Source organism: Genypterus blacodes, unplaced genomic scaffold (assembly GCF_046128005.1).
Source record: "Genypterus blacodes isolate CSIRO-AG114 ecotype Tasmania unplaced genomic scaffold, CSIRO-AGI_Gbla_v1 ptg000111l_1, whole genome shotgun sequence".
In the NCBI taxonomy this organism is placed as follows: domain Eukaryota; kingdom Metazoa; phylum Chordata; class Actinopteri; order Ophidiiformes; family Ophidiidae; genus Genypterus; species Genypterus blacodes.
In genome coordinates, this window is record NW_027466915.1 from 4,328,258 (window position 1) to 4,338,461 (window position 10,204).

At 42.6% G+C, this 10,204-nt stretch overlaps 1 protein-coding gene across 2 annotated transcripts in view; it reads right to left on the reverse strand.

The window, feature by feature from the left end:
• nrip1b (nuclear receptor interacting protein 1b) overlaps nucleotides 1-9,277 on the reverse strand; it is a 35,500-nt gene extending 26,223 nt beyond the window's left edge. The window contains exons 1-2 of one of the 2 annotated variants that reach the window (XM_076161234.1): nucleotides 9,026-9,277; nucleotides 4,117-4,198 (exon numbers count right to left, since the gene is read on the reverse strand). The gene's annotated coding sequence lies outside the window, so the exon portion shown is untranslated. The remainder of the gene's footprint in view (nucleotides 1-4,116; nucleotides 4,199-9,025) is intronic. The other variant, XM_076161233.1, reaches the window with a different exon arrangement.
• Between the last annotated feature and the right edge of the window lie 927 nt (nucleotides 9,278-10,204).

Below are 10,204 nucleotides of genomic sequence, written 5' to 3' on the forward strand. Positions count from 1 at the left end.
CAGAACAGGGTGTAATGTCTCTTTATTCTGCGGTGGCTGCTGGAGGTTCTCGCTCCAGTTAAGGGGGTGGATGTAGGTCAAGCCCTGCCTCCTCTTAAGCACCAAGGTCAATGCTGAATGGAAGGGAAGGTGGCTTGTAGAGAAAGAGGCCCTGGATAAACCACATTCGTCTGGCTCTTGTGCCAGCATTGGCCCCAGACGTGTAAACACAGTTACACAAGCACATAGCTCTCCTGTGCTAAGGTGTGTGTGGCTGGGTGGGTGGGTGTGTGCATAAAACATTTACATACAGTACACAAGGTGTGCTTTAACTACTTTTTATAAATTAGGAGTAACATAAAAGGAGGCGAGCATATCTAAAATGTACAAGCTACATGTTGCAACGTTTTGCTCACCCTCCTTGCCTGTGAGCTTAGGGTGTTACCAGGTAGCAGTTGATATGCATTTCCAAGATTTGGCGTTTGACTCTCACATATGAATGCAGTCTTGCTCACATTGTAATCTCAGTCACTACTCGCCAGATGTGAATGCAAACGATACAGCTGGGACCCATTTGCCCGATACTGTTTACCCTCTAATTGAAAACATGTCTTGTGTCTTGTGTCTTGTGTTCCCAGCTCTACTCACTCTTTCAAAAAAATTTGAACAAAGTTATGGCATGCCAAAAATCTTTACCTACACCTGGAGATGCAATAGCAGGTACACATACATGGCAAAATGATCCCCTCAATTATTTATCTCCCCTGCTGAAGCATCTAAATTTCCAAGCCTAACAAATGGTGGGCTATAACAACTGCAAACAGCAAAAGTAATCTATAATGGTTTATTCCTCCCTGTACACAAGGATTTAGTTTTACTAAGGCAGAAGAACATGGTTCCCTATCAGCCTGCCTGTAGTAACAATAAAATGAAAATTCCGAAGAGAGCAAAGACAGGCTACATTTCTAGGATTAGCAATTTTGTAATTAGCCATCTCAAGATTGGAATTGAAATAATTTCAACAACGATAACATAAGCGAGTTTGCTTTCAGCTGCAATTAGTAAACTGATGTTGCAAAACTTTGTGAAGCAGGAAATTACACACCTGCATACGCACTTTACTATCTTCCATTCTGTTCACGTGGAGTAATGAGAACGCCTGAACTAACAGTCACAGTAACTGACTACACCACAGATAACAAACAGACAGACCTTTCTTATGGCTGATTAAACAGGCATGTTGAAGGATTATGGCGCCACTACAAAAACCCAAACAAAGTTATAAAACAGGGGCCAGTTCGCCGATTAACATTTTGCGCGATATGTAGTCATCATCGTAACTAAAGGGATAGATGCAAATACTGTACAAGATACGCAATAATGTGGCGACGTGGCAGTATATAACAAATAGTAAACTGGAACTACATTGAAAGAGCCTGGAAGAAACACTCTGCCAGTCTGCTTCTCCAATTGAAAAGACAAGGGAGAAGATACTATTTATTCAGAAAAAATAATCTGCTGATTGCTCGCTATGTGGAGGGGGTGGGCTTTGCCTACGATGCAATAATCTAGATTTAACAAAAAGGGCAGAGATCTTTATTTACCCAGCCATATGGTAAACATATCCACAGGGCAGAAATGATAACGTACTTACATAAAAACCATTGTGAATCAGAGACACTCGAGCACACTAAAGTGAGAGAGTGAGCCAGCGTGGTTTAAACAGTGAAGCAGCTGTAGGGAGTGAGTGAAGGCAACTGCAATAACACAAATACTAGCAGTCAGCTCACTCCGGACATGAATCACTCTGGCCATGAAACGACCTTTCCCTGACATATGCTAGAGAGTTGACGCGATGACTAAACCTGCTCAACTCACTGCCACAATGGAGCTGGGTGGAACTTGTACCCTGCCATTCCCAAATTCAGATAATGACAAAGACCGTTTGAGCCACACCAACCAGTCCGACCTGACCTCAACCCTGTTTGACCTTGGGGTGATTACACAATTGGAAGAAGGCCCCTGCAGCTACATGCTTGCCTGTAGCAAGTGTCTCCTCCCCATTACCCGGGTCTCTTCTACATACAAGGTCAGGAGAGAGGGTAGGGGGTGGCGTGGGGTGAAGGGTGTCACATGATTTGATCTCCTTCTGGAGAGTTACTTAAAAAGCCTCCTCAGCAATCAGGTCAAGGTCACGCTCTGGCCCTAATACCAAAGGAAAGGAGAGAAGTGTCTGTGTGTGTGTGTGTGTGTGCATGGAGAGGTGCACAAGATAAGATGAGGAGGAGGTGGAGGAGGGGTAACAAGGTACTCCTCTCCATGTTCAGCAGTCCCAGGTCCTTGATAACTTGAAAACACAAGCTATGATTCTATTAGCCGTATTAATCTTCCTGCTTAGTGGACACTTTTATTCAAAGTCACTTACACGATTATCACTCTTGCACATCTCTTTCCATTTCTACAGCTGGATATTTACTGGAGGAATCCAGGTTAATTGCCTTTGCTCAAGGGCACAGGGTGAGCAGAGTATGAGCCAGCAGTCTTCTGGTCACCAGTCCATTTTCCCTAAGTAATAGGTCATATGGCCGCCTCAAGTCATCAGCCTAGCACTCTCCATCTCTGCTCAAATGGCCTCCATTGCACTGGGTGCCTTATAAGACAGTCATGAGAAAGCTATACTTCTGAACCACTCTTTCAGTCTGTTTATCCTGCTCTAGTAAAGGAGCACTGACTAATGCCACCTCGCTAATGGATTTGTGGACGAGGGGTTCACAAAAGGACAGCAGATTTCAGCAGACATTCAAGAGAGCTTTCAGTGGAGGAGTGAGGTTATGGCAAACTTCCTCAGCTCTTACTTCATTTCATAATTTATTAGACCATATTCTATGGAAAGCATATCGATTATATATATATATATATATATATATATACACACACACACACACACACACACACATATTATATATGGATGTTCAAACTACAAAGACACATTCAATGAGCAACTTAAAATTGAATGAAGGCAGTGTGTGCAATGCCAGAGGCAGTTTGGCCTTTTCATGTCTCAGAGGACAAATTCAAAATGACGTTCTGAAATTCCAAATCATCCATCCTTAAATTATCTCACAAAAACAATGTGAGATTCAGTTCCAGGGGAATTTGGTGGCATTCCTGCATGGGAGACCTGGACAATGTGCTGCAGATCTCTCTGAACTAACATACTCTACTCTCCACGGCCACCCCCACAGGTCCCTTGTTGCCCAGCAACAATTCAGCTCATCACTGGAAGCCACAATGTTACACCATTACAGTTCAAGCCAAACGAGGATTTGGGGTGTACAGCATATAACATCATTCAGCAGATTATAACCTACTTCTATAAGACACGTCTCTGAATGTGTAACACAGCCCGGCACAGGCTTTCCACCCATCCTGCAAAGGCATTTAACTTGCAAGTTTTTTAGGCTTAAAATAACTCAAATACTGACTGTAAACACTGAAGTCTCATGTGCTGGGGACATAAAAGAGAAGTTCTCAGGCACAAAGTTTTCATCATGCTTGAATTTCCCTGATCATGACCCGTTTCATAATGGAAATAAATCTCACAGACACAACCCCGGTGCCTATAGTGCACATGCAACCCCTACTCCCTCCCTCCCCTGTCGTCCTGGGCAATATATCCATCATTCATTCATAAATTCTGAAACTCCTCTTTAGTTAATTGCCTGGGAAAATTTAATTTCAAACGAAAGCTTTTAAAAGAGAAAGATATAATTAAGTTGCAGGGATCTCTCTGCCCCCGCCTTGTCCAGGGGGGCCAAGGGGACATGTGCTGTGAGCTGTGCAGCTCTGCACCACACTGCTCGATGTCAGGGAAGTCATACACCCATGTTTAAAGCAGAACGTTACGTAAAGCCTCCCCCTCTGCACAGGCTTACTGCACCAGACTCTATGTCCTTGCCTGGGCTGCTCAAGGTTCCCAAAAGGACAGGCTGCTAAGAAGTTGAGAAGGACGGGGCTCTGTGATAGGCTGCAAGGGGAGGGGGGGAGCGCTGCTGCCTGTGACAGCCTTGGACTTTGAATTCAGCGCCAGACAGGCTCATGCATCAATCCCTCAACTTACAAAGACAAGCCACTAACCTTGACGAGGCCAGGGACTCTTCAGGAATGAGTGGCATTTTCACTTAGCCCCAGCTTCTCCCCTGCACTCCTGCCACATAACCTGGTTAAAATAAGACACAGTTGAATAACACCCGACCTTAGTCTCAAGAAATCCTGCTGCATTTGAGCCATTCTAATTGGACTTTGTGACCTGTTGTTCTAGCCTTCAACCCTTAGGCATCTTAGTATACACAAGGGACATGTGACTAATACAACTGGAAGCACACAAATAGAGTTTAGCACACAAGGTGCAGTAGGCAGTGAGCTGTTTTATCTGAGAGTTGCATGATGTAATCTCATGTGAATCTGTTTGAGATGAGAACTGTGCTTTTACAGTTATCTATCTACATAAAATTATCAGCCATTACTTCTCATTGTATTTCTCGGTAAAACAAGCAGACGCTCGCTGACGTGAACACACAGGGAGGATATGCCTCCTATCTTTGAGTGTCTGTCCTCATTCACTTTGCAGCCCGCCCACTGTCACACCAGTGACATTGGCCCGCATGTGGCAAAACAGAGACCTTCCCCTTGTCTGACTGCAGCATCCTGGCAGCACACTCACCTCAATGGTATACGAACCCTCCTACTGCACCTCTACAGCCTGAGGGCAGCAGCTCTGCTACAGGAGCAAGAGAGGGAGGGAGCGAGGGAGCAAGGGAGCAAGGGAAGGAGTCAGTTTCACTCCACTCCTCTGCTGTGACCACACCAACACAGCCAGGAACAGAGTCAACTGCTGCCACATCACCCAGGAGGTGTGCTGTTCCACACTACATCTCCTCAGTCTTTACTTAATGTATCAGAGGAGAGTGAGAGGAGATTCAGTATTGTGTTGGTAGCTCTGTATCACAGCACAAGGTAGCCTGATGCTGTTTCCCTGCTCTGCTTCATTGATCGGCACAGTTAAGCTCCACAGCTGTTGTTTTTTATACAGGCTGATGCTTCACGTGAATGACATGTGTAATTTATTTGACCTGCAATATCTTCCTCTTTCAGTCTCCCTCTCCCTCCCATTTAGTGAGCAATTTCAGCAAAGTCTAAATAATTCACGGCAATTGCAATCAGCAGCGATCAATCGGTGGTGATAATTGAAGGGCCTGTCATTGCAGCAAGGCCAAGGTGAAGCGTGGGGCTGAAGGGGCGGAGAGCTGGAGGTGAGGGTGAAGGGGGAGGAGGTGGGAAAGAAAGTAGGAGGGGAGTCATTCAACAGATTGACTCTCTAGTCAGTCTAGCTCTTGGGGGTTGCAGGGGAGACGTCCATCTTTCTTCCTTGCATTTCGTCATACCAGCCCGCATTCAAGAGAGATGGCTGGAGAGACACATTTGTTAGTTCCTGCCTTGTCATCAAAATGAGTCCCATTGACTTTGGTTGCTTTCTGTTCATGACAGGAGCACCAACAGGAGCCAGAGTGATTGCTTCTTCGCCAGATGTAGGAAACTCTGCTAGTTTAACTGAGAGGCTATACTGAACGCTACCTGCTAAAAAAGTGTGCAGTGCACTTTAAAAACATTTCCAACACACTGATCTTACAGCAAGGTGTAACATTCAATCCCAGATCCTGACTAAATAGCACAAAATGTCCTCTCATCAGTAAACAGAACAAGTCATCAGCCGCATCTTTAAGAATTTGTTTGACTAAATAAAAGTCTCACTTCAAATATAATATTTTTTTTGAATACATATACATATATTTATACAATTATTCAGTGGCGTCAGTCAAATTTCAGTTGCTTCTCACACACGTGTTTATGACTTTAATCAATCAAAACATCAATGTTTCACAATCTTTTTCACATCGATGTCAGGCATGTTTTCAGGCATTTGTCGTGGTAGTGAAACTTTTGTGCATAATGCTCCTGAGTGAGAAAATAAAAAGGTGTGAAATGGGCACGGAAACAAGGTACTGAAAGCTTAGGGATGTTCTGTTAATAGAAAGAAGCCGGATATCATAAGTTCAATCAGCCGCATCTAAACAAAGTATGCTGACAATGTTCATCAGTCATGCACAGATTTTTATCTTGTCAATTAGAGAAACTAAAATATTCTTTCTAGTGTCACTGTGGGAAATTTTTTAGCATCTAGCTTTTGTTGTGGTTGTGTAATTTGCCAAGTAACAATAGTAGCAGTGACTATTATGAGTAGGAGTTAATGTCCACTGTATAAATAAGCAATGAAGAGAATGTACAATAAAATGCTTTGGCTTGTTCAATGCAATTATTATAGAGCCCAGATGATTAGAGAAATGAGGTTGTGACCAAAAGGCCCCCTCTTTGAAACCTCTGTTGGCCAACAAAGTATGAGCCTGTAAGTAGATGAGAAATGCACTTCTATTCTTCAACATCTCCTGTCAAAGTGCCCTTGAACAATGTTCAGCGGCCAACAACACAACTGCTGGACAGTTCCCAGGTCTATAATAAATCATAAACTCTGCAGTAAATGCATGACACTTGTTCTGGTAGATTGCACATTAGTTTGTTTTTTTGCTGAGTGTCTCAGCAATCAAAAAGTGTGATGCCACCCACAATTTTGTCCTCCCTATGTCTCTGGCTATTGTGACTGACAGATTTACAAACAGCGGGGTTTGACCTGGCAGAGTGGTAGTTGTAAGAAGGAACAGAGAGGCTGTAATAGAGATAAGTGCCTGGGCATGCACTCCTATATCTGTAGCATCATCCTGTATAAAAATACACAATCACATCAAATCACTTACAGCAGAAAGGAAACCCTATAAGCAGCAACAAGCAATCTGCCTCTGAAATTACTAATGTACCGAGAAGGTTTCTTTAAGGCGGATGTCTTTAAGTGTCTTTCATACTGAAAATATATCTGCAGAACGTCATGCACGTGCATGTACACAATAACACTTACACACATGTCAAAACATTCCACTTTCTTACAGCATCTGTGGTGCTTTGATTTGCTGTCATGAAATGCAGTGAGTGGATAAGAAAGTAGGAGAGAGAGAGAGAGTGCAGAGTCCAATCTTGTGACTGTTCAGCAGCCCCACCATCATTTGCATTTGGCCATTTAAATGTCCTCTGGTTCTGTTGCAGGCTACTGCACATCACTCAACAGCAGCTCCCTGGACAATAGGCAATGGCTCAGTCAAATCAAGCTGCATTCAACTCAGCGGCTTCATGGAGGTATAGTAGGCTCATCAGACCGTTTGCACAAAAGCAATTTTTAAGTGCAATGTCAAAAATGCAGCTATAAATATGAAGGTTTTAGTTATCTACAGCAACTGAGGACAAGCCAAACTACCTTGAACATCTTGTATAAGTTCAGGTCAAATAATTAAGCAGCTTAAATGCTCAACAAAAGAAAGGCTAAAAGGCAGACCCCCAGACACAGACAGCATTTAAATCCAGACTTTACAGATGTTTGCCTTCTCCTGACATTACTTCAGACTGTCAGTTCAATTTATAGACTTTATGTGATATGTAGCAAAACAACCAAGAATGCTTCGTTTTCCTCCTTCTGTGACGAAAGCCAAAGATGTTGCTGTCGCTTTGCAAATCCACCTATTAAAAACCGATCTAATAAAAATGTACTTTGCCCTCTCTCTGCTCACATCCAAAGTCCAATGAAGCAACAGGGCACGTCAGGAAAAGTGGACACCCACACGAAGACCAGTCAAAAAGCCTCTCACTGAAAAATGTCAGATTTTATCATAACACTTCTGACATGATGACACAGTGATGTGACAGGCGGTAAGAAACTGACTACATCCAGGCTAAGCGCAATTTGGACAGAACTGAAACCGAATCAACATCCTTCTCAAAAGCCTAGCTGCTGGTAACAAACAACTTGATCTATTTTGGATATGTAGTGAAAGGGACAATACTAAGAGGCTACTAATGAGGATAATTAACTAACCTGTTATTCCACATCACAACTAGGCCAGACATAAAGGCATTACCCTCAGCTCGATTACATTACAGACAGTGTGAGAGACCTTCATAACACTCCTAGCTATTCATGTTTACACTGTATTTACTGTATAGGGTCATGGGTTACTGATATTGTCACTGCTTCCTCCTGACATGGGCTGTAAAGAACAACCCTAAGCACAACAACGCACTACAGTGAGCACACAGGTTAATCTAAGGTAAATTTAAGAGAGGAGTACACACCCTGAACCGTATTTACCGACCAAGCTCAACATTTAAATGCATTCAAGCCCTTTAGTTTAGTCAAATCAATTTAACAGACTTGTTAAGGGCTATTCTATACTGATTTACAGAATAGTGCAACTGTTAAGTGTTTCCCATTGGTGGTGCTAAAACTACTATAAGCTTCTCCGTAGCAAAACAGAAGACTCTACTGTTTCAAAAACATACATGAGCGTTACATTTAAACTCTCGAAACATGCACAGACATGTAAGTGGGCTCGTGGATACATATATAGATATATCTGTTATTAAACGTGTAAATTTATCCGGTAGGTGACATTATCTATTCAGAAGTGCGGCAGGAGCCTAAAATACAGTTAGAAAATAAGAAGGACGGGTTCATTTCATTCAATTGCCGGCGCTTTGTATAAAAGGAAATATTAAGTAGAATTTACATTAATCTTATGTATGCAAAATAGTGGCGTCTAGGCCTATTTACTAGTCATACGGATGTTACCGCTGAAGGACTTTGAGGGGCTAAAACAGAAGCCTTTAGCACTACTTCTTTATGCAGCGTTTTCAGCGCTACGTCCATATGCGCCTCTGCTCGCCTTTCGACAAACAAACAGCCTTTCCTATCCCCGGAAAAACACGCTCTCGTCTAGTATAACCCTCCATTAGTGCCCCGTAAAGGAAGCCGTGTATTTTCAAGCCACACCGGTGATAATTCTCCCGATATGACAGTGCGTTTATCTCCGGCACGTAGCTCCCCTACCTGCGTTGTCCACCCCAGTCAGCCGAAGAGACGCATCGTTATTATTCGACAGGAGCAGGAAAATCCATTGAAAAACGCTCGCGCCTGCCTTGACAGTCTGGGCCCGGTATGAAAATGGCGGGACTGTCTGTAAAAAATAAAAAAATTTAGTCCAAAAATGGCTGGAGGCTTTTTTTTTTTTTTGAGCGGCTGTGACCGAGCTTAGATGTGTGGCGTGCAGTCTGTGGGAATTGTTTATTCTCGGAGTCCCCTCGCTGTGGAGAAGTGAGGAGAGACAGACACACTCCTCCCTCTGCTGCCGCTGACACCACCCTTAAAGGAACAAGCACTGCCTCTCCATGCTAATCATCATAATAATACTTTGTTTGGTGTTTGTTTAAATTTTTTGTACTGTGAAGCTTTTGCAGTGGTTATGAAAATAAATAATAGTAAAAGTACGTGCGTGTACTAACAGTAGTAGTGGTAATAGTGGTACTGGTAGGATAAGTAAATGGTAACAGTAGTAATGGTGGTACCAGTAGAGGAAGTAGTAGTAGTAGTAGTAGTAGTAGTAGTAGATTAAGAAGTAAGAGCAATAGCAGTATTTCTTGTAACAGTAGAAGTGAACAGTAGCAGTAGTAGCACATGTGAACAGTAGTAGTAGTTGTTGTTGTTGTTGAAACCTAACCCTCAATTAGACAAGAAAATAATTGGTTATTTCATAAACATCAAAAACAAGCTTACAAATGTCATAATATTTCTCAAATATCTATCCTTTTTTTAATTATTCTGGATCCCGCACATATTCAGGTTTTGCTTAACCATAAAATCATTCATACACAGTAATACATTGTAAACCCAGTTAACTTCTTTTACCTATGTATATTGTTACTTGTTGAATCGGGTGCTCAACTTCATTAAGCCAACATAAAAGCTAATGGAGTAGAATAAAGATCACAGTTATTGGTCATCTGTTGTATCAAATACATTTGTGCATGGTCTGCTTGTGTTGTAGTTATCTGGCCCCTTGTAACAAAAAGTAGGCCAATGATGTTTAATTTCAATTAAGAATTACGTAAACCCCGCCCCTACCAACCTATTAGTTAGCATCTCCAAACATTTCATTACATGCCACTGGATGAGCCCCAAAATATGAGAGTAAAAGGAATATATCTGCCACAGTGCTTGGGATTTACAGCC